Source organism: Bombina bombina, chromosome 1, assembly GCF_027579735.1.
Source record: "Bombina bombina isolate aBomBom1 chromosome 1, aBomBom1.pri, whole genome shotgun sequence".
NCBI classification, from domain to species: Eukaryota; Metazoa; Chordata; class Amphibia; order Anura; family Bombinatoridae; genus Bombina; species Bombina bombina.
The window spans coordinates 730,820,157-730,844,980 of NC_069499.1; positions in this window are offsets into that span (position 1 = coordinate 730,820,157).

Below are 24,824 nucleotides of genomic sequence, written 5' to 3' on the forward strand. Positions count from 1 at the left end.
GTGAAGGGGGAGGTTAGAGTAGAGCTGAACCGGAGAGCAAGCAAGATTAATGGTGCAGAGTGTGAAGAGAACGGGTAAGAGGCAGCCTGAGGGACGCAATACAGGTCAGATAGCAAGGAAGCAGGGTGAAAGGTGACCACAATAAATGACTTTTATTTATTGTTAAATGAGTCCTGTTCCAACTAGGTCCTGTAGCAGGTTGTATATATATTTGGCAGTATGGGTGGGGGCAATACCCAATAGCATCAATATGATAATGATGGGCAAATAACAACATTATTTGTAATATACACTAATGGCTGCTTAGTTGTTTTATTACTGTGTGAGTTATCTCAGGCTGCATATCCTCTTGACAGGCAGCTCTCTGCAGGCAAAACATTCAAGGGGTGGGGGTGGGGGGGGGGGGTTAGAGCCCTTTCTGGCTGCCTTGTTTAACTATTTATGATCAGGAACAAAATTGTTTCAATTTAAGTACATTTAATTTGAGCAGAACTGCAGAAGCAAAACCATTTTCCTATGGAAGCACTATCTGACTCATGTTTGGCAATGAGTTTCATGTTTGGCAATATGTTTCATAATGGGGTTATAAAAAGTGTTTCAGGATATACCTTTTTATAATTTTTGCAGCTTTTATTTAAATTGGCTCTATGCACTCTGCTTCACAAAGGGAAGCAGGCATAATGCATTGTGACACAAGGCATGTGTGAATGAATTGAGAGCATAAATCTGTAGATTTATAAGGTACATGTAATTGTATGAAATGGGTAGTAAATAATACATATTTCTCCCTCCCTTATTACAATATATATATATATATATATATATATATATATATATATATATATATATATATATATAAAGCAATTCATGGGCGGAGCCATCTGAGGGAGGGGTGGGGCTTTATTTCATGGTGTGTGGTCTAGTGTGCCCCCCCAACTTCAAACTTCACCAGCCGCCACTGTTTACAGGGTGTCCCGTTTGAACCCCTTCACTCCATTGATATCAAGCTGTTATCTTGGAAAGTTCTGTTTTTAATGGCTATTTCCTTGGCTCGTAGAGTCTCTGAATTATCAGCCTTACATTGTGATTCTCCGTATCTGATTTTTCATTCAGATAAGGTAGTTCTGCGTACTAAACCTGGGTTCTTACCTAAGGTAGTCACTAACAAGAATATCAATCAAGAGATTGTTGTTCCATCATTGTGTCCTAACCCTTCTTCAAAGAAGGAACGACTTCTGCACAATCTAGATGTAGTCCGTGCCCTGAAATTTTATTTACAGGCAACTAAAGATTTTCGACAAACTTCTTCCCTGTTTGTCGTTTATTCTGGACAGAGGAGAGGTCAAAAAGCATCTGCTACCTCTCTATCCTTTTGGCTTCGTAGCATAATACGCTTAGCCTATGAGACTGCTGGACAGCAACCTCCTGAAAGGATTACAGCTCATTCTACTAGAGCTGTGGCTTCCACTTGGGCCTTTAAGAACGAGGCCTCTGTTGAACAGATTTGCAAGGCTGCAACTTGGTCTTCTCTTCATACTTTTTCCAAATTTTACAAATTTGACACTTTTGCTTCTTCGGAGGCTATTTTTGGGAGAAAGGTTCTTCAGGCAGTGGTTCCTTCCATATAGAGATCCTGCCTGTCCCTCCCGTCATCCGTGTACTTAGCTTTGGTATTGGTATCCCATAAGTAATGATGACCCGTGGACTGACTACACTTAACAGGAGAAAACATAATTTATGCTTACCTGATAAATTCCTTTCTCCTGTAGTGTAGTCAGTCCACGGCCCACCCTGTTTTTTAAGGCAGGTCTAAATTTTTTAATTATACTCCAGTCACCACTGCACCCTATAGTTTCTCCTTTCTCGTTTGGTTCTCGGTCGAATGACTGGGTGTGACGTAGAGGGGAGGAGCTATATAGCAGCTCTGCTTGGGTGATCCTCTTGCACTTCCTGTTGGGGAGGAGTTAATATCCCATAAGTAATGATGACCCGTGGACTGACTACACTACAGGAGAAAGGAATTTATCAGGTAAGCATAAATTATGTTATCTTTATTAAACTTAAAATTAAATAAAACTAAGTTTCATAAACAAACAGAAGTGCAACTTTAAAATATAAAAAAAAAAACAACCTGTAAACTGTATTGGCTGTATTGAACATATTACCCAATTTAAAAACTTTAACTTTTCTCTGTTAATAATTAAAACAAGTATCAAGTAACTCAACACAACAAAAAGTTTCTGCAGATAGCACAGGCACAGCATAACTTAAACCCTTACTTATGGGTTATGCTTATTTCTATAGGAAGAATCAATTGATTGTTCACAGATTCGAAAAAGTTTCGGCAACGATATTAGCACTGCTCTAGAACTTCCAAACTCATTATATACTCCTGGAGTAAAGGTTTATTAACCTGTTTTTATTTATGGTATTAAGGTTTGAACATGCAATACAGATTTAACAGATTTAACTGTTGTGGTATATAACATGTCTTTATTTATCTTAAAATTTAATAAAATTAAGTTTTGTAAATTTTACAAAAGAGCAGTAATTCGATATGGATTGATTATAACAACTTGCATAAAATGTTTTTGTCAGCAAATTTTGATTTAGTTTTAGTCATAGTCTTTTGACTAAAATGTCATTTTGATTTAGTTTTAGTCATAGTCTTTTGACTAAAATGTCATTTCTCCAACATTGGTGTGTCCGGTCCACGGCGTCATCCTTACTTGTGGGAATATCTCTTCCCCAACAGGAAATGGCAAAGAGTCCCAGCAAAGCTGGCCATATAGTCCCTCCTAGGCTCCGCCCACCCCAGTCATTCTCTTTGCCGTTGCATAGGCAACATCTCCACTGAGATGGTTAAGAGTATGTGATGTTTAGTTGTAGTTTTTTTATTCTACTATCAAGAGTTTGTTATTTTAAAATAGTGCTGGTATGTACTATTTACTTTGAAACAGAAAAAGATGAAGATTTCTGTTTGTGAGAGGAAGATGATTTTAGCAGACAGTAACTAAAATTGATCGCTGTTTCCACATAGGACTGTTGAGATGAAGTAACTTCAGTTGGGGGAAACAGTTAGCAGACTTTTCTGCTTAAGGTATGACTAGCCATATTTCTAACAAGACTGTGTAATGCTGGAAGGCTGTCATTTCCCCTCATGGGGACCGGTAAGCCATTTTCTTAGTCTCAAACAGAATAAAGGGCTTAATATGGGCTATAAAACTGGTAGACACTTTTATGGGCTAAATCGATTGCTTTATTTGGACATTTTATACATGTTTATGCTGATAATTCACACTTATAAACTTGGGGAACGTTTTTTTAACGTCAGGCACTATGTTAGACACCTTTTCCAGTCAGGAAGGGCCTTCCCAGTTGTAGGCTGAGCCTCATTTTCGCGCCATTACTGCGCAGTTGTTTTTGAGTGCAAGACATGCAGATGCATGTGTGAGGACCTGAAAGTAGTTGGAAAAGTTCCTAGAAGGCGTCATTTGGTATCGTATTCCCCTCTGGGCTTGGTAAAGTCACAGCAAAGGCTGTAGCTGGGACTGTATAGGGGTTAAATCTGTAACCGGCTCCGGTTTCGTTATTTTAAGGGTTAAAGCTCTGAAAATTGGTGTGCAATACTTTTAATGCTTTAAGGCACTGTGGTGAATTTGAACAATTCCTTCATATATTTTCACATATTCAGTAATAAAGTGTGCTCTGTTTAAAATTTAAAGAGACAGTAACGGTTTTGTTTTAAAACGGTTTTTGTGCTTTATTGACAAGTTTAAGCCTGTTTAACATGTCTGTGCCTTCAGATAAGCTATGTTCTATATGTATGAAAGCCAATGTGTCTCCCCCTTCAAAATTGTGTGATAATTGTGCCATAGCGTCCAAACAAAGTAAGGACAGTACTGCCACAGATAATGAAATTGCCCAAGATGATTCCTCAGATGAAGGGAGTAGACATGGTTCTACATCATCTCCTTCTGTGTCTACGCCAGTTTTGCCCACGCAGGAGGCCCCTAGTACTTCTAGCGCGCCAATGCTTATTACCATGCAACAATTGACGGCTGTAATGGATAACTCCATAGCAAATATTTTATCCAAAATGCCTGCATATCAGAGAAAGCGCGATTGCTCTGTTTTAAACACTGAAGAGCAGGAGGGCGCTAATGATAATTGTTCTGTCATACCCTCACACCAATCTGAAGGGGCCATGAGGGAGGTTTTGTCAGATGGGGAAATTTCAGATTCAGAAAAAAAATTCTCAACAGGCTGAACCTGATGTTGTGACATTTAAATTTAAATTAGAACATCTCCGCACACTGCTTAAGGAGGTGTTATCTACTCTGGATGATTGTGACAACTTGGTCATTCCAGAAAAATTATGCAAGATGGACAAGTTCCTAGAGGTTCCGGTGCACCCTGATGCTTTTCCTATACCCAAGCGGGTGGCGGACATAGTGAATAAGGAGTGGGAGAAGCCCGGCATACCTTTTGTTCCTCCTCCTATATTTAAGAAATTATTTCCTATGGTCGACCCCAGAAAGGACTTATGGCAGACAGTCCCTAAGGTCGAGGGGGCAGTTTCTACTCTAAACAAGCGCACTACTATTCCTATCGAAGATAGTTGTGCTTTCAAAGATCCTATGGATAAAAAATTGGAAGGTTTGCTTAAAAACATTTTTGTACAGCAAGGTTACCTTCTACAACCCATTTCGTGCATTGTTCCTGTCACTACAGCAGCGTGGTTCTGGTTCAAGGAACTAGAAAAGTCGCTCAGCAGAGAGACTCCATATGAGGAGGTTATGGACAGAGTTCACGCACTTAAGTTGGCTAACTCTTTTATTTTAGATGCCGCTTTGCAATTAGCTAGATTAGCAGCGAAAAATTCAGGGTTTGCAATTGTGGCGCGCAGAGCGCTTTGGCTAAAGTCTTGGTCAGCGGATGTATTATCCAAGACAAAATTGCTTAACATCCCCTTCAAGGGTAAAACTCTCTTTGGACCAGAATTGAAAGAGATTATCTCAGACATCACTGGGGGAAAGGGCCACGCCCTCCCACAAGATAGGCCTTTCAAGGCCAAGAATAAGTCTAATTTTCGTTCCTTTCGTAATTTCAGGAACGGACCGGCCTCTAATTCTGCATCCTCTAAGCAAGAGAGTAATGCCTCACAGTCCAAACCAGCCTGGAAACCGATGCAAGGCTGGAACAAGGGTAAGCAGACCAAGAAGCCTGCTACCGCTAACAAAACAGCATGAAGGAGTAGCCCCCGATCCGGGACCGGATCTAGTGGGGGGCAGACTCTCTCTCTTTGCTCAGGCTTGGGCAAGAGATGTTCAGGATCCCTGGACGCTAGAAATAGTTTCTCAGGGTTATCTTCTGGAATTCAAGGAACTACCCCCAAGGGGAAGGTTCCACATGTCTCACTTATCCTCAAACCAAATAAAGAGACAGGCGTTCTTACATTGTGTAGAAGACCTGCTAAAGATGGGAGTGATACACCCAGTTCCAATGACGGAACAAGGAATGGGATTTTACTCAAATCTGTTCGTAGTTCCCAAAAAAGAGGGAACCTTCAGACCAATTCTGGATTTAAAGATCCTAAACAAATTTCTCAGGGTACCATCGTTCAAAATGGAAACCATTCGAACGATTCTACCCACTATCCAGGAAGGTCAATTTATGACTACCGTGGATCTAAAGGATGCGTACCTACATATTCCTATCCACAAAGAACATCATCAGTTCCTAAGGTTCGCCTTTCTGGACAAACATTACCAGTTTGTGGCCCTCCCATTCGGATTAGCCACTGCTCCAAGGATTTTCACAAAGGTACTCGGGTCCCTTCTAGCGGTTCTAAGACCGAGGGGCATTGCAGTAGTACCATACTTGGACGACATTCTAATACAAGCGTCGTCCCTTTCAAAAGCAAAGGCTCATACAGACATCGTTCTGGCCTTTCTCAGTTCTCACGGATGGAAGGTGAACATAGAAAAAAGTTCTCTGTCTCCGTCAACAAGAGTTCCCTTCCTGGGAACAATAATAGATTCCTTAGAAATGAGGATCTTTCTGACAGATGTCAGAAAGTCAAAACTTCTAAGCGCTTGTCAAGTTCTTCATTCTGTTCCACGTCCTTCCATAGCTCAGTGCATGGAAGTAGTAGGGTTGATGGTTGCAGCAATGGACATAGTTCCTTTTGCGTGAATTCATCTAAGACCATTACAACTGTGCATGCTGAAACAGTGGAATGGGGACTATACAGACTTGTCTCCAGTGATTCAAGTAGGTCAGAAGACCAGAGATTCACTCCGTTGGTGGATATCCCTGGACCACCTATCCCAGGGAATGAGCTTCCGCAGACCAGAGTGGTCATTGTCACGACCGACGCCAGTCTAGTGGGCTGGGGTGCGGTCTGGGAATCCCTGAAAGCTCAGGGACTATGGTCTCGGGAAGAGTCTCTTCTCCCGATAAACATTCTGGAACTAAGAGCGATATTCAATGCTCTCAGGGCTTGGCCTCAGCTTGCAAAGGCCAGATTCATAAGATTCCAATCAGACAACATGACAACTGTTGCGTATATCAATCATCAGGGGGGAACAAGGAGTTCCCTGGCGATGAAAGAAGTAACCAAAATAATACAATGGGCGGAGAATCACTCCTGCCATCTATCTGCGATCCACATCCCAGGTGTGGAAAACTGGGAAGCGGATTATCTGAGTCGTCAGACATTCCATCCGGGGGAGTGGGAACTCCACCCGGAGATTTTTGCCCAGTTGACTCAATTATGGGGCATTCCAGACATGGATCTGATGGCGTCTCGTCAGAACTTCAAGGTTCCTTGCTACGGGTCCAGATCCAGGGATCACAAGGCGACTCTAGTGGATGCACTAGTAGCGCCTTGGACCTTCAACCTAGCTTATGTGTTCCCACCGTTTCCTCTCATTCCCAGGCTGGTAGCCAGGACCAAACAGGAGAGGGTCTCGGTGATCTTGATAGCTCCTGCGTGGCCACGCAGGACTTGGTATGCAGACCTGGTGAATATGTCATCGGTTCCACCATGGAAGCTACCTTTGAGACAGGACCTTCTTGTTCAGGGTCCATTCGAACATCCAAATCTGGTCTCCCTCCAGCTGACGGCTTGGAGATTGAACGCTTGATTCTATCAAAGCGTGGGTTTTCAGATTCGGTGATTGATACTCTGGTTCAGGCCAGAAAACCGGTAACTAGAAAGATTTACCATAAAATATGGAAATGATATATCTGCTGGTGTGAATCCAAGGGATTCCCTTGGGATAAGGTAAAAATTCCTAAGATTCTTTCCTTTCTGCAAGAAGGTTTGGATAAGGGATTATCTGCGAGTTCTCTAAAGGGACAGATTTCTGCTTTATCTGTCTTACTACACAAACGACTGGCAGCTATGCCAGATGTTCAAGCATTTGTTCAGGCTCTGGTTAGGATCAAGCCTGTTTACAGACCTTTGACTCCTCCCTGGAGTTTAAATCTAGTTCTTTCAGTTCTTCAAGGGGTTCCGTTTGAACCTCTACATTCCATAGATATTAAGTTGTTATCTTGGAAAGTTTTGTTTTTGGTTGCTATTTCTTCTGCTAGAAGAGTTTCAGAGTTATCTGCTCTGCAGTCTTCTCCGCCCTATCTGGTGTTCCATGCAGATAAGGTGGTTTTGCGTACTAAGCCTGGTTTTCTTCCAAAAGTTGTTTCTAACAAAAATATTAACCAGGAGATAGTTGTACCTTCTTTGTGTCCGAATCCAGTTTCAAAGAAGGAACGTTTGTTACACAATTTGGACGTAGCCCGTGCTCTAAAATTCTATTTAGAAGCTACAAAAGATTTCAGACAAACATCTTCTCTGTTTGTCGTCCATTCTGGTAAAAGGAGAGGTCAAAAAGCTACTTCTACCTCTCTTTCCTTTTGGTTTAAAAGCATCATCCCATTGGCTTACGAGACTGCCGGACGGCAGCCTCCTGAAAGAATCACAGCTCACTCCACTAGGGCTGTGGCTTCCACATGGGCCTTCAAGAACGAGGCTTCTGTTGATCAGATATGTAAGGCAGCGACTTGGTCTTCACTGCACACTTTTCTCCAACATAGGTGTGTCCGGTCCACGGCGTCATCCTTACTTGTGGGATATTCTCTTCCCCAACAGGAAATGGCAAAGAGCCCAGCAAAGCTGGTCACATGATCCCTCCTAGGCTCCGCCTACCCCAGTCATTCTCTTTGCCGTTGTACAGGCAACATCTCCACGGAGATGGCTTAGAGTTTTTTAGTGTTTAACTGTAGTTTTTATTATTCAATCAAGAGTTTGTTATTTTGAAATAGTGCTGGTATGTACTATTTACTCAGAAACAGAAAAGAGATGAAGATTTCTGTTTGTATGAGGAAAATGATTTTAGCAACCGTAACTAAAATCCATGGCTGTTCCACACAGGACTGTTGAGAGCAATTAACTTCAGTTGGGGGAACAGTGTGCAGTCTCTTGCTGCTTGAGGTATGACACATTCTAACAAGACGATGTAATGCTGGAAGCTGTCATTTTCCCTATGGGATCCGGTAAGCCATGTTTATTACGATCGTAAATAAGGGCTTCACAAGGGCTTATTAAGACTGTAGACTTTTTCTGGGCTAAATCGATTCATTATTAACACATATTTAGCCTTGAGGAATCATTTTATCTGGGTATTTTGATATAATAATATCGGCAGGCACTGTATTAGACACCTTATTCCTTAGGGGCTTTCCCAAAGCATAAGCAGAGCCTCATTTTCGCGCCGGTGTGGCGCACTTGTTTTTGAGAGGCATGGCATGCAGTCGCATGTGAGAGGAGCTCTGATACTTAGAAAAGACTTTCTGAAGGCGTCATTTGGTATCGTATTCCCCTTTGGGCTTGGTTGGGTCTCAGCAAAGCAGATACCAGGGACTGTAAAGGGGTTAAAGTTTAAAACGGCTCCGGTTCCGTTATTTTAAGGGTTAAAGCTTCCAAATTTGGTGTGCAATACTTTTAAGGCTTTAAGACACTGTGGTGAAAATTTGATAAATTTTGAACAATTCCTTCATGTTTTTTCGCAATTGCAGTAATAAAGTGTGTTCAGTTTAAAATTTAAAGTGACAGTAACGGTTTTATTTTAAAACGTTTTTGTACTTTGTTATCAAGTTTATGCCTGTTTAACATGTCTGAACTACCAGATAGACTGTGTTCTGAATGTGGGGAAGCCAGAATTCCTATTCATTTAAATAAATGTGATTTATGTGATAATGACAATGATGCCCAAGATGATTCCTCAAGTGAGGGGAGTAAGCATGGTACTGCATCATTCCCTCCTTCGTCTACACGAGTCTTGCCCACTCAGGAGGCCCCTAGTACATCTAGCGCGCCAATACTCCTTACTATGCAACAATTAACGGCTGTAATGGATAATTCTGTCAAAAACATTTTAGCCAAAATAAACACTTGTCAGCGTAAGCGCGGCTGCTCTGTTTTAGATACTGAAGAGCATGACGACGCTGATATTAATATCTCTGAAGGGCCCCTAACCCAGTCTGATGGGGCCAGGGAGGTTTTGTCTGAGGGAGAAATTACTGATTCAGGGAACATTTCTCAACAGGCTGAACCTGATGTGATTGCATTTAAATTTAAGTTGGAACATCTCCGCATTCTGCTTAAGGAGGTATTATCCACTCTGGATGATTGTGACAAGTTGGTCATCCCAGAGAAACTATGTAAAATGGACAAGTTCCTAGAGGTGCCGGGGCTCCCAGAAGCTTTTCCTATACCCAAGCGGGTGGCGGACATTGTTAATAAAGAATGGGAGAGGCCAGGTATTCCTTTCGTCCCTCCCCCCATATTTAAAAAATTGTTTCCTATGGTCGACCCCAGAAAGGACTTATGGCAGACAGTCCCCAAGGTCGAGGGAGCGGTTTCCACTTTAAACAAACGCACCACTATACCCATAGAGGATAGTTGTGCTTTCAAAGATCCTATGGATAAAAAATTAGAAGGTTTGCTTAAAAAGATGTTTGTTCAGCAGGGTTACCTTCTACAACCAATTTCATGCATTGTCCCTGTCGCTACAGCCGCATGTTTCTGGTTCGATGAGCTGATAAAGGCGGTCGATAGTGATTCTCCTCCTTATGAGGAGATTATGGACAGAATCAATGCTCTCAAATTGGCTAATTCTTTCACCCTCGACGCCACTTTGCAATTGGCTAGGTTAGCGGCTAAGAATTCTGGGTTTGCTATTGTGGCGCGCAGAGCGCTTTGGTTGAAATCTTGGTCGGCTGATGCGTCTTCCAAGAACAAGCTACTTAACATTCCTTTCAAGGGGAAAACGCTGTTTGGCCCTGACTTGAAAGAGATTATCTCTGATATCACTGGGGGTAAGGGCCACGCCCTTCCTCAGGATCGGCCTTTCAAGGCAAAAAATAAACCTAATTTTCGTCCCTTTCGTAGAAACGGACCAGCCCAAGGTGCTACGTCCTCTAAGCAAGAGGGTAATACTTCTCAAGCCAAGCCAGCTTGGAGACCAATGCAAGGCTGGAACAAAGGAAAGCAGGCCAAGAAACCTGCCACTGCTACCAAGACTGCATGAAATGTTGGCCCCCGATCCGGGACCGGATCTGGTGGGGGGCAGACTCTCTCTCTTCGCTCAGGCTTGGGCAAGAGATGTTCTGGATCCTTGGGCGCTAGAAATAGTCTCCCAAGGTTATCTTCTGGAATTCAAGGGACTTCCCCCAAGGGGGAGGTTCCACAGGTCTCAGTTGTCTTCAGACCACATAAAAAGACAGGCATTCTTACTTTGTGTAGAAGACCTGTTAAAAATGGGAGTGATTCATCCTGTTCCATTAAGAGAACAAGGGATGGGGTTCTACTCCAATCTGTTCATAGTTCCCAAAAAAGAGGGAACGTTCAGACCAATCTTAGATCTCAAGATCTTAAACAAGTTTCTCAAGGTTCCATCGTTCAAGATGGAAACCATTCGAACTATTCTTCCTTCCATCCAGGAAGGTCAATTCATGACCACGGTGGATTTAAAGGATGCGTATCTACATATTCCTATCCACAAGGAACATCATCGGTTCCTAAGGTTCGCATTCCTGGACAAACATTACCAGTTCGTGGCGCTTCCTTTCGGATTAGCCACTGCTCCAAGGATTTTCACAAAGGTACTAGGGTCCCTTCTAGCTGTGCTAAGACCAAGGGGCATTGCTGTAGTACCTTACTTGGACGACATTCTGATTCAAGCGTCGTCCCTTCCTCAAGCAAAGGCTCACACGGACATTGTCCTGGCCTTTCTCAGATCTCACGGATGGAAAGTGAACGTGGAAAAGAGTTCTCTATCCCCGTCAACAAGGGTTCCCTTCTTGGGAACAATTATAGACTCCTTAGAAATGAGGATTTTTCTAACAGAGGCCAGAAAAACAAAACTTCTAGACTCTTGTCGGATACTTCATTCCGTTCCTCTTCCTTCCATAGCTCAGTGCATGGAAGTGATCGGGTTGATGGTAGCGGCAATGGACATAGTTCCTTTTGCGCGCATTCATCTAAGACCATTACAACTGTGCATGCTCAGTCAGTGGAATGGGGACTATACAGACTTGTCTCCGAAGATACAAGTAAATCAGAGGACCAGAGACTCACTCCGGTGGTGGCTGTCCCTGGACAACCTGTCACAAGGGATGACATTCCGCAGACCAGAGTGGGTCATTGTCACGACCGACGCCAGTCTGATGGGCTGGGGCGCGGTCTGGGGATCCCTGAAAGCTCAGGGTCTTTGGTCTCGGGAAGAATCTCTTCTACCGATAAATATTCTGGAACTGAGAGCGATATTCAATGCTCTCAAGGCTTGGCCTCAGCTAGCGAGGGCCAAGTTCATACGGTTTCAATCAGACAACATGACAACTGTTGCGTACATCAACCATCAGGGGGGAACAAGGAGTTCCATAGCGATGGAAGAAGTGACCAAAATCATTCTATGGGCGGAGTCTCACTCCTGCCACCTGTCTGCTATCCACATCCCAGGAGTGGAAAATTGGGAAGCGGATTTTCTGAGTCGTCAGACATTGCATCCGGGGGAGTGGGAACTCCATCCGGAAATCTTTGCCCAAGTCACTCAGCTGTGGGGCATTCCAGACATGGATCTGATGGCCTCTCGTCAGAACTTCAAAGTTCCTTGCTACGGGTCCAGATCCAGGGATCCCAAGGCGGCTCTAGTGGATGCACTAGTAGCACCTTGGACCTTCAAACTAGCTTATGTGTTCCCGCCCTTTCCTCTCATCCCCAGGCTGGTAGCCAGGATCAATCAGGAGAGGGCGTCGGTGATCTTGATAGCTCCTGCGTGGCCACGCAGGACTTGGTATGCAGATCTGGTGAATATGTCATCGGCTCCACCTTGGAAGCTACCTTTGAGACGAGACCTTCTTGTTCAGGGTCCGTTCGAACATCCGAATCTGGTTTCACTCCAGCTGACTGCTTGGAGATTGAACGCTTGATTTTATCGAAGCGAGGGTTCTCAGATTCTGTTATCGATACTCTTGTTCAGGCCAGAAAGCCTGTAACTAGAAAGATTTACCACAAAATTTGGAAAAAATATATCTGTTGGTGTGAATCTAAAGGATTCCCTTGGGACAAGGTTAAGATTCCTAGGATCCTATCCTTCCTTCAAGAAGGATTGGAAAAAGGATTATCTGCAAGTTCCCTGAAGGGACAGATTTCTGCCTTGTCGGTGTTACTTCACAAAAAACTGGCTGCTGTGCCAGATGTTCAAGCTTTTGTTCAGGCTCTGGTTAGAATTAAGCCTGTTTACAAACCTTTGACTCCTCCTTGGAGTCTCAATTTAGTTCTTTCAGTTCTTCAGGGGGTTCCGTTTGAACCCTTGCATTCCGTTGATATCAAATTATTATCTTGGAAAGTTTTGTTTTTAGTTGCAATTTCTTCTGCCAGAAGAGTTTCAGAATTATCTGCTCTGCAGTGTTCTCCTCCTTATCTGGTGTTCCATGCAGATAAGGTGGTTTTACGTACTAAACCTGGTTTTCTTCCAAAAGTTGTTTCTAACAAAAACATTAACCAGGAGATTATCGTACCTTCTCTGTGTCCGAAACCAGTTTCAAAGAAGGAACGTTTGTTGCACAATTTGGATGTTGTTCGCGCTCTAAAATTCTATTTAGATGCTACAAAGGATTTTAGACAAACATCTTCCTTGTTTGTTGTTTATTCCGGTAAAAGGAGAGGTCAAAAAGCAACTTCTACCTCTCTCTCTTTTTGGATTAAAAGCATCATCAGATTGGCTTACGAGACTGCCGGACGGCAGCCTCCCGAAAGAATCACAGCTCATTCCACTAGGGCTGTGGCTTCCACATGGGCCTTCAAGAACGAGGCTTCTGTTGATCAGATATGTAGGGCAGCGACTTGGTCTTCACTGCACACTTTTACCAAATTTTACAAGTTTGATACTTTTGCTTCTTCTGAGGCTATTTTTGGGAGAAAGGTTTTGCAAGCCGTGGTGCCTTCCATTTAGGTGACCTGATTTGCTCCCTCCCTTCATCCGTGTCCTAAAGCTTTGGTATTGGTTCCCACAAGTAAGGATGACGCCGTGGACCGGACACACCTATGTTGGAGAAAACAGAATTTATGTTTACCTGATAAATTACTTTCTCCAACGGTGTGTCCGGTCCACGGCCCGCCCTGGTTTTTTAATCAGGTCTGATAATTTATTTTCTTTAACTACAGTCACCACGGTACCATATGGTTTCTCCTATGCAAATATTCCTCCTTAACGTCGGTCGAATGACTGGGGTAGGCGGAGCCTAGGAGGGATCATGTGACCAGCTTTGCTGGGCTCTTTGCCATTTCCTGTTGGGGAAGAGAATATCCCACAAGTAAGGATGACGCCGTGGACCGGACACACCGTTGGAGAAAGTAATTTATCAGGTAAACATAAATTCTGTTTTGCCAAATTTTACAAATTTGATACTTTTGCTTCTTCGGAGGCTATTTTTGGGAGAAAGGTTTTGCAAGCCGTGGTGCCTTCCGTTTAGGTAACCTGATTTGCTCCCTCCCTTCATCCATGTCCTAAAGCTTTGGTATTGGTTCCCACAAGTAAGGATGACGCCGTGGACCGGACACACCAATGTTGGAGAAAACAGAATTTATGCTTACCTGATAAATTACTTTCTCCAACGGTGTGTCCGGTCCACGGCCCGCCCTGGTTTTTTAATCAGGTCTGATGAATTATTTTCTCTAACTACAGTCACCACGGTACCATATGGTTTCTCCTATATTTTTCCTCCTGTCCGTCGGTCGAATGACTGGGGTGGGCGGAGCCTAGGAGGGACTATATGGCCAGCTTTGCTGGGACTCTTTGCCATTTCCTGTTGGGGAAGAGACGCCGTGGACCGGACACACCGTTGGAGAAAGTAATTTATCAGGTAAGCATAAATTCTGTTTTTAGTTTTAGTCGTATTTTAGTCATCAGAATTTCTTTAGTTTTATAGTCATTTTAGTCTAGTATTAGTCGACGAAATTAACACTGGTATGTACTGTATCTGTGAGTGTGTATGTATATGAGTGTGTGTATGTACTGTATCTGTGAGTGTGTATGTATATGAGTGTGTGTATGTACTGTATCTGTGAGTGTGTATGTATATGAGTGTGTGTATGTACTGTATCTGTGAGTGTGTATGTATATGAGTGTGTGTATGTACTGTATCTGCGAGTGTGTATGTATATGAGTGTGTGTATGTATTGTATCTGTGAGTGTGTATGTATATGAGTCTGTGTATGTACTGTATCTGTGAGTGTGTATGTATATGAGTGTGTGTATGTACTGTATCTGTGAGTGTGTATGTATATGAGTGTGTGTATGTACTGTATCTGTGAGTGTGTATGTATATGAGTGTGCATATGTACTGTATCTGTGAGTGTGTATATATATGAGTGTGTGTATGTACTGTATCTGTGTGTATGTATGTATATAAGTGTGTGTATGTACTGTATATGAGTGTGTGTATGTATTGTATCTGTGTGTATGTATGTATATGAGTGTGTGTATGTACTGTATGTGTGAATGTGTATGTATAAGAGTGTGTGTATGTACTGTATGTGTGAGTGTGTATGCATATGAGTGTGTGTATGTACTGTATGTGTGAGTCTGTATGTATATGAGTGTGTGTATGTGCACTGTATGTGTGAGTGTTTATGTATATGAGTGTGTGTATGTACTGTATGTCTGAGTGTGTATGTATATGGGTGTGTGTGGGTTAGTAAGTATGTGTGTGAGTATATGTATGTGCATGCGTGCGTGTATGTACGGACTATGTAGACTTAATTTGAGTAATTATTACTAGAGGCTGTCACAGTGTGGACCAATATCTAAGATGCTGAGAGGGTTATGACCCAGTAACTACTTCCTTACATGGGCTCATTAACTGACCACTGCTTACTTATACCTTGAGTATAAATGCCCATGTCACTTATTGTGACTTGGATTCTGTCCTCAAGATCAAAGGATGTAGCAAATTCATATGGCACCCCTGATTAAGATTGGCTTCTAAATATTTTAGTGATATAAAAATGAATGGAAATGGTATAATCTAAAAAGTTTACATAGGCAATGGGGCATATGTATCAAGCTCCGAATGGAGCTTGATGCCCCGTGTTTCTGCCAGTTAACCTGCTCCATAACCTGTCCGCCTCCTCTGAGCAGGCGGACAGACATTGCCGGAAATCAACCCAATCGAGTACGATCGGGTTGATTGACACCCCCCTGCTGGTGGCCGCGAGTCTGCAGGGGGCGGCGTTGAACCAGCAGCTCCTGTGAGCTGCTGGTGCAATGCTGAATACAGCAAGCGTATTGTGTCGGATCAGGTCCGCCAGACCATGATAAATAGGGGCCCATCTGTCACTGAAGTAATTAAAAATGAAGAATATTTATGCTGAAAGAAATGTAAAAAAAGATGTTTCAAGGTTCAGTCATTAATTATGTGTCACTTCAGATGAGAGCTATGACACCAATGAGTATTAAGTATTACTTATTAAATGTATCAAAAGCAGGCTTTTTTTTGGGGGGGGTCAAGGATTCTTGCACCAGGGCCTTTAGGTTTCTAGTTACACCTCTGATTCAGTTAGAGTCTACAATAAAAAAAAAAAAAAATCCAGTTAACTTCTATTATCAAATTTGCCTTTTTCTCATGGAATTCTTTGTTAAAATGAACCTCTATTGTGCTAAAGAGGAGGAAGAAAATGTCCTCTTTTCCCACTGTTTCTTCCCATGTCAATGGACCACCAACTCACACCCATTCATCCACACTTGACCAAAGACCACCTAACTCTTGTCCCCTAAAACAGAATAACTTTAACTGCCACTGTTCAGTTAACTAATAAAAATCTAATTATTATTATTTCTCCTTAAAAGGACACTTTTGCAATATTACGTATTTTGCCCCCTTTTCATGTAATTTAGCTTTGAAATTTGTGGTGTTTCTAATTTTCAAAACTTGAAATACACCCTGCAGACTTTTCAGTGCTGAAATAGAGGAGAAGGAGACAGCGCACATCTGATTCAAGGTAGAGGTTTATTAATACAAGGGCACACACTAGTAATGAACTTACTAGAAAGTGAATAAAAAACAGCACAATCAACAATGTAATAGGTGACTTCACCACAACAGTGGAATAGCATCAGAAGAGGCAGGGGAAGCCGTCTGTAAAACCAATTCAAAAGTTCCCGGCTGTAGAAGCAGCAGCGTAGCCGTCCGGATACGTCATCCAGCGTCCTCCCACCTTACTCTACGGATACTCAGTGCGACCAAAAAGCCTCAGCGCGTTTTGCCGGTGACACCCCAGCTTTTTTCAAGACAGTGCGACTCTTGAAAAAGCCGGGGTGTCACCAGCGAAACGCGTTGAGGCTTTTTGGTTGCACTGAGTATCCGTAGAGTAAGGTGGGAGGACGCTGGATGACGTATTCGGACGGCTATGTTACTGCTTTTTTTTTTTTTTAGACTTTAGGCATTGTGAAATTTTAGCTCAAGTTTGCCTTTTAAATTTCTAACAATAAGATGCAAGAAAAGCCAGGGGTCACTCACTGCTTGCTTTACTGTACTTTGTATGTGTTTTTTTTTTTAATTAAGACACAAAATTAAACTTTCATGATTCAGATAGAGCAGCAATTGAAGGAAGTTACAAAGTTTATCTCTATGTCTAACATTATCCACTTGTCATTTTTTGTGTGTAAATAGTTAAAGGGGAAATCTACAATATAATTTGTATTGTTTTAAAAGATAGATAATTTGTTTTTTAACCATACCCCAGTTTTGCATAACTAACACAGTTATATTAATATACTTTTACCTCTGTGATTACCTTTTATCTAAGACTCTTCTGACAGCCCCCTAATCACATGACTTTTTATTTATTATCTATTAGGCGATAAGCCTGACCAGAGGGCAGTCTATGTTTAAAAAAATACAAACCCCAAAGGTAATATTATAAAAAATAAAAAATGTAAAATTACAGAAAAAAAATAAACAAAGCTATCCAAAATAAAACTTTAAAGTTAAACTAATACCCCTATAAAAATAAAAAATCCCCCGCAAAATTAAAACACCCCTTAATCTAATACTAAGCTACCAATAGCCCTTGTAGGGCATTGCCCTGAATTAAACAGCTCTTTTACCTAGAAAAATTACCAATTACCAGTAAACCCCCGCACCCAACCAACCCCCAAAATAAAAAAAACTAAGTAAAAAAAACCTAAGCTACCCATTTCCCCTTATTATTTAAAACATTTTTTGTTTGTTTTTTACATTTTGGCAGCCACCAGAGGGCGCTACAGCAGAGTGCTATTGAGCGTGGGAAATGTCATTACAAGGAGTAAAACAGTAGCATTGAGAGGATTTCTGAGTGTGCACTAAATCACTATGCACAGTGTGAGACAGACTTGGCACTTCAGTTTGTACAGTGTGCGCAGAGTCAGACTGCAGATCACTTTCATTTGCAGAGGAGGTAGGATTTACTTACTAAATGTTTTTTATTTATTTGTGCAATTTCAGTGTGGTAGTTGTGTGGTGGGACCAGATATGAAGTGGTGCTCTTGGTTGGGGAAAATGGGGGGGGGGGAACAAAACATATGTCAACCTTTCAAAAGTACCGTACTTTTCTTCATCTACCCATTCTGACTGATCAATAATGTACAATTTTGAATTTACAAAGTTTTTTTGTTTGCACATTTACAAATGTGATTCTTTAAAAGTGATCTCTTAATTTCTGCTTTTTTTTTTTTTTTTATCATGCATGCATGTGATTTAGGGGGTGGCAATGTGCAGAAATTTTACCTCCTGTGAGTGTTTCTGTGGGTGTCTGTGTTTATGTCTTTGTGCTTTTGTTAGTGTCTCTATGAGTGTGTATGTAATTTTTTTTGTGTGTGGATCTCTCTGTGAGGGTTTGTGTGTCTGTCTTTGTGCATTTTCTGTGGATGTCTCTGTGAGGGTATGTGTGTATGTATGTCTTTATGTGTGTTTTCTGTGGGTGTCTCTCTGTGTGTGTGTGTATGTCTTTATGTGTTTTCTATATGTCTTTGTGTGTTTTCTGAGGCTGTTTCTGTGGGTATTTCCTTGGGTGTATGTGCAAGTTTGTGTTTGTGTGTGTGTGTGTGTGTGTCTCCATTGCCTGTTCCTTTTTAGGACATTTTGACCTTACTACTGATTATTCACATCTTTCTACAGACTTTGAGACTAATGAGACCTTTCTGGAAGTCACCAATGAATCCACCACTTAACCTTTAAATTATTGTTTAGGCAGTTCAGGGCCCTTCCTTTCAGCAACTGCATGCTGTTGTCATCATATAGTTGTCATCTTCCTTGACAAAAAGATGATCAGAATTCCGTATTAAAAATCAATGGGAGGATTTGCAAGTTAACACGTGAAGTAAAAAAGTAAAAGAAATTACAAAACAAATTTATTTATGTGAAAAGACATCAATTTCAAATGAAAACAAATACAGAGCTTCTGAAAGGGAAAACAGGACACAATTGAAATGTGCATTTCAATGTAAAATATCATTTTTGCAATATTCTTCCATTAGGAAAAATGATTCCAGTAAAAGTAATTACTGTTTATCTGCAGCATACATACATATCCTGTGAGGGCCTGTGAATCAGTATTCAAGCTTGGAGAGCTGAATATAATGTCTATTGCTTCTGTGAAGATGTAATTTGTGTAATACAAGCCCCACTGACTCTCTGACAAGCAGTGGTGTTTGAATATTGGTGCACAGGCCCTTACAGGATATGTGTGTATGCCACAGAAAAATAGTAATACCTTTTACTAGACCATTTTTGCTAATCGATGTACAGTATATTGCAAAACTGATTCTATTTCACATAGAAATGCATCCATGCATATTTCACCTTTGACCTTTCCCTTTTAAAAAAAGAAAAAGAACACAAATAAGAAAAGTCAATTTCATGACAAAACTTTTGTGTAAACAAACATCATTTTAAAATGTATACTTTCCAATATTTACAGATATACAAAATATTTTTTTATGGCTCAAAGTAAGACTCCTGGTTAAATGCTTTACAATTATCAAAAGGACAATACAGTATTTTTTTATGATGTACGTCATGATGTGCAATACATAGTGCACAAATTTTCTAAAAATATTTTTTTACAAAGTTTGTATTTTTTTTAAATTGTAAAAGTATAAACAAGAGAGGTGTCTGCTATCTGATATGTAAATCATTGTACAGAAAAAATACTTTGATTCAAGTTCAGTTGCTAAAGCCAGAAGTTCTATACATTTCTCAGGGACACAAGGAAACTGATTTACACAAAGCAATCAATTCAAAAATACAAAATAAATTAAAAAATTATCAAAAGTAATTAAAAAGTAATTTTTACATACACTTGAAAATACATCTTTTTCGCTGGAATAGTTTACAATTACGTCTAGTGGTAGTACCCCTTTAATTGGCATTAATGTGTTTAAAATTCATTAGGCGTTTAATTATTATATAACTGTGATTTTAAAATAAATGTGCAAGTAAACCTCTGTGGTAAAATAAACTGATTTTAAATGGGTTAAGAATTAAAGTAATAAACTCACGTTACAAATCAAAACCTGAATTTAAAATGCAAGGTATCAATATGAACTCAACAGGGTATAGTGTTCTTTCACGTGCATCCTGATTGGTTCACTTAAAGGGATACTGAACACACATTTTTTTCTTTCATGATTCAGATAGAGCATGCAATTTTATGCAACTTTCTAATTTACTCGTTTTATCGATTTTTCTTTGTTTTCTTTGTATCTTTATTTGAAAAAGCAGGAATGTAAAGCTTACAACCTGGCCCATCTTTGGTTCAGCACCTGGATAGCGCTTGCCGCAGTAATCAACGGAGCACTGATTAGCATTAAAAAAGGACACAGTACTTTCCACAAGAGAATAGCTATTTGTAGTTAAATATTGTTTAATGTACAAATAACTACTCAGAATTAATTGGGATCTGCAATGTGGATCTGTGTGTTAACTGGTGTATATTATGGATTTAAATATGATGCATATATATACACCTTGGAATTCATTTAACGTTTTCCATTTTGTTGATAAAATATGGAAATAGATACTGCCACAATAAAGTTGTCATGGTTGAAAAGTGTATTAAGGAATATATAGTGAAGAAGCAGACTTATCTCTGTTAAGGCCTTATTAATGCCAAATATCTCAGACTTTAATACTGAAAGTAATTTTTATTTTATTTATTATTTACATATTTAAATGAAAAAAATGTTTATTACATCATAGAGGTTTTTACAATTTTTTTTTATGTATAAATGTATAGTTTTAATTAAGCATAAAAATTAGAGTTGAAGAATCTTCAACAAAGGAGTGCTTTAATATTAGCTATTTGAGGACTTTTTTAGGGAGTGGTCTTTGGTTTTTCTAATTATATCATTTTGCTTAGGGCCTCTTTAAGGCTGGTTTGATGGACAGCATTTTCCCATTACTCACTAAGAATGCCCTTTTATTGCACTGTTATTCATTTTTATAGAATATATGGCACAGTTCCATGGTCTATAGTCAAGACTTGCCCACTTAGTAAAGACTGTGTTAGCTTAAAGGGACAGTTTACTCAAAAAATTTCTCCCCTTTAATTTGTTCCCAATGATCCACTTTACCTGCTGGAGTGTATTAAATTGTTTACAAGTAGCTCCTTTACCCTTATATTGGCATTTGAAATTGTTAATTTAGCATGTGGTATCCCCACCTATTCTGAAAGTTTGTGGCGGCAGGTCCCAGCTATAGATAAGCTTTGTAAACACAGCCAGCAGAAGAAATTACACTCCCAGGGGTCGATCCGATAAAAATCGTCGCCCGCAAAAGCCGGCGACGCCAATAATTGCGCGGATTTGGTATCCTATATACGGCGTAACCTAGAAGTTACGCGCGTATATTTCTGCCGTCGCCCGCAGTTTTTTGGGCCATAGGCAGGTATACCAAACCCGCGCAGTTTGGTATCCAATATGCAGCGTAAGGACTTACGTGGCGAAAATGGAGAAAACTTACTCCATTTTCACCTCGCCACAAAAAGCAGCCGTAAGAAGCCTTACGCTGACTATTGGAGCCCCGTAACTCCCTAAACTAACTAGAAAATAAACCTAACACCTAACGCATGCGCAATGTCTATCTCCCTGTCAACCGCGATCTGCTAAAATAAACCTAACACCTAACGCATGCGCAATGTCTATCTCCCTGTCAACCGCGATCCCCCCCCCCCCCCGAAATCCCTAATAAAGTTATTACCCCCTAAACCACCGCTCCCGGACCCCGCCGCCATCTACATAAACTAACCCCCTACTGTGAGCCTCTAAAACCGCCGCCATCTACCTTATCTATCCCCTAATCTGACCCCTTACACCGCCGCCACCTATATAAAAATTATTAACCCCTAATCTAATCCCCCTATACCGCCGCCAGCTATATTAATATTATTAACCCCTAATGTAAGCCCCTTACACCGCCGCCATCTCTATTAAAATGATTAACCCCTAATTTAATCTACCTACCCCGCCGCCAGCTATATTATCTATATTAACCCTAAGTATATTATAGTTAATATAGTTATTACATTATATATATTAACTATATTAACCCTAATTATATTAGGGTTAATATAGTTACTATAGTATTTATATTAACTATATTAACTCTATCTAACACCCCTAACTATATTTATATTAAATTAATCTAATTAATTTATAAACTAAAATATTCCTATTTAAATCTAAATACTTACCTATAAAATAAACCCTAAGATAGCTACAATATAATTAATAATTACATTGTAGCTATGTTAGGGTTAATATTTATTTTACAGGTAAATAGTTAATTATTTTAACTAGGTATAATAGATATTAAATAGTTATTAACTATTTAATATCTACCTAGTTAAAATAATTACCCAATTACCTGTAAAATAAATCCTAACCTAAGTTATAAATACACCTACACTATCAATAAATTAAATAAACTACAAACATCTATCTAAAAATACAATTAAATTAACTAAACTAAATTACAAAAAAAAACAAACACTAAATTACAAAAAATAAAAAAAAGATTACAAGATTTTTAAGCTAATTACACCTATTCTAAGCCCCCTAATAAAATAATAAACCCCCAAAATAAAAAAAATTCCCTGCCCTATTCTAAATTAAACAAATTTCAAAGCTCTTTACCTTACCAGCCCTTAAAAGGGCCTTTTGTGGGGCATGCCCCAAAGAATTCAGCTCTTTTGCATTCAACAAATACAATCCCCCCCCCCCCATTACAACCCACCACCCACATACCCCTATTCTAAACCCACCCAAACCCCCCTTAAAAAAGCCTAACACTACCCCCCTGAAGATCTCCCTACCTTGTCTTCACCACACCGGGCCGAACTCCTGATCCGATCCGGGCGATGTCGTCCTCCAAGCGGCAAAGAAGAATTCTTCCTCCGGCGATGTCATCCTCCAAGCGGCAAAGAAGAATTCTTCCTCCGGCGACGTCTTCCTCCAAGCGGCAGCAAAGTCTTCATTCTTCCGGCGGCATCTTCAATCTTCTTTCTTCGCTCCGCCGCTGCGGAGCATCCATCCCGGCCGACTGCTAAACTTGGAATGAGGTACCTTTAAATGACGTCATCCAAGATGGCGTCCGCCGAATTCCGATTGGCTGATAGGATTCTATCAGCCAATCGGAATTAAGTTAAAAAAATCTGATTGGCTGATTGAATCAGCCAATCAGATTCAAGTTCAATCCGATTGGCTGATCCAATCAGCCAATCAGATTGAGCTCGCATTCTATTGGCTGATCGGAACAGCCAATAGAATGCGAGCTCAATCTGATTGGCTGATTGGATCAGCCAATCGGATTGAACTTGAATCTGATTGGCTGATTCAATCAGCCAATCAGATTTTTTTAACTTAATTCCGATTGGCTGATAGAATCCTATCAGCCAATCGGAATTCGGCGGACGCCATCTTGGATGACGTCATTTAAAGGTACATCATTCCAAGTTCAGCAGTCGGCCGGGATGGATGCTCCGCGGCGGCGGAGCGAAGAAAGAAGATTGAAGATGCCGCCGGAAGAATGAAGACTTTGCTGCCGCTTGGAGGAAGACGTCGCCGGAGGAAGAATTCTTCTTTGCCGCTTGGAGGAAGACGTCGCCGGAGGAAGAATTCTTCTTTGCCGCTTGGAGGAAGACATCGCCCGGATCGGATCAGGAGTTCGGCCCGGTGTGGTGAAGACAAGGTAGGGAGATCTTCAGGGGGGTAGTGTTAGGCTTTTTTAAGGGGGGTTTGGGTGGGTTTAGAATAGGGGTATGTGGGTGGTGGGTTGTAATGGGGGGGGGTATTGTATTTCTTGTATGCAAAAGAGCTGAATTCTTTGGGGCATGCCCCACAAAAGGCCCTTTTAAGGGCTGGTAAGGTAAAGAGCTTTGAAATTTGTTGAATTTAGAATAGGGCAGGGAATTTTTTTTATTTTGGGGGTTTATTATTTTATTAGGGGGCTTAGAATAGGTGTAATTAGCTTAAATATCTTGTAATCTTTTTTTTATTTTTTGTAATTTAGTGTTTTTTTTTTTTTGTAATTTAGTTTAGTTAATTTAATTGTATTTTTAGATAGATGTTAGTAGTTTATTAAATTTATTGATAGTGTAGGTGTATTTGTAACTTAGGTTAGGATTTATTTTACAGGTAATTGGGTAATAATTTTAACTAGGTAGATATTAAATAGTTAATAACTATTTAATATCTATTATACCTAGTTAAAATAATTAACAATTTACCTGTAAAATAAATATTAACCCTAACATAGCTACAATGTAATTATTAATTATATTGTAGCTATCTTAGGGTTTATTTTATAGGTAAGTATTTAGATTTAAATAGGAACATTTTAGTTTATAAATGAATTAGATTAATTTAATATAAATTTAGTTAGGGTTAGATAGAGTTAATATAGTTAATATAAATACTATAGTAACTATATTAACTATATTAACCCTAATATAATTAGGGTTAATATAGTTAATATATATAATGTAATACCTATATTAACTATAATATACTTAGGGTTAATATAGATAATATAGCTGGCGGCAGGGTAGGTAGATTAAATTAGGGGTTAATCATTTTAATAGAGATGGCGGCGGTGTAAGGGGCTTACATTAGGGGTTAATCATTTTAATATAGATGGCGGCGGTGTTAGGGGCTCACTTTAGGGGGTTATAGATATAATATAGCTGGCGGCGGGGTACGGGAGCGGCGGTTTAGGGGTTA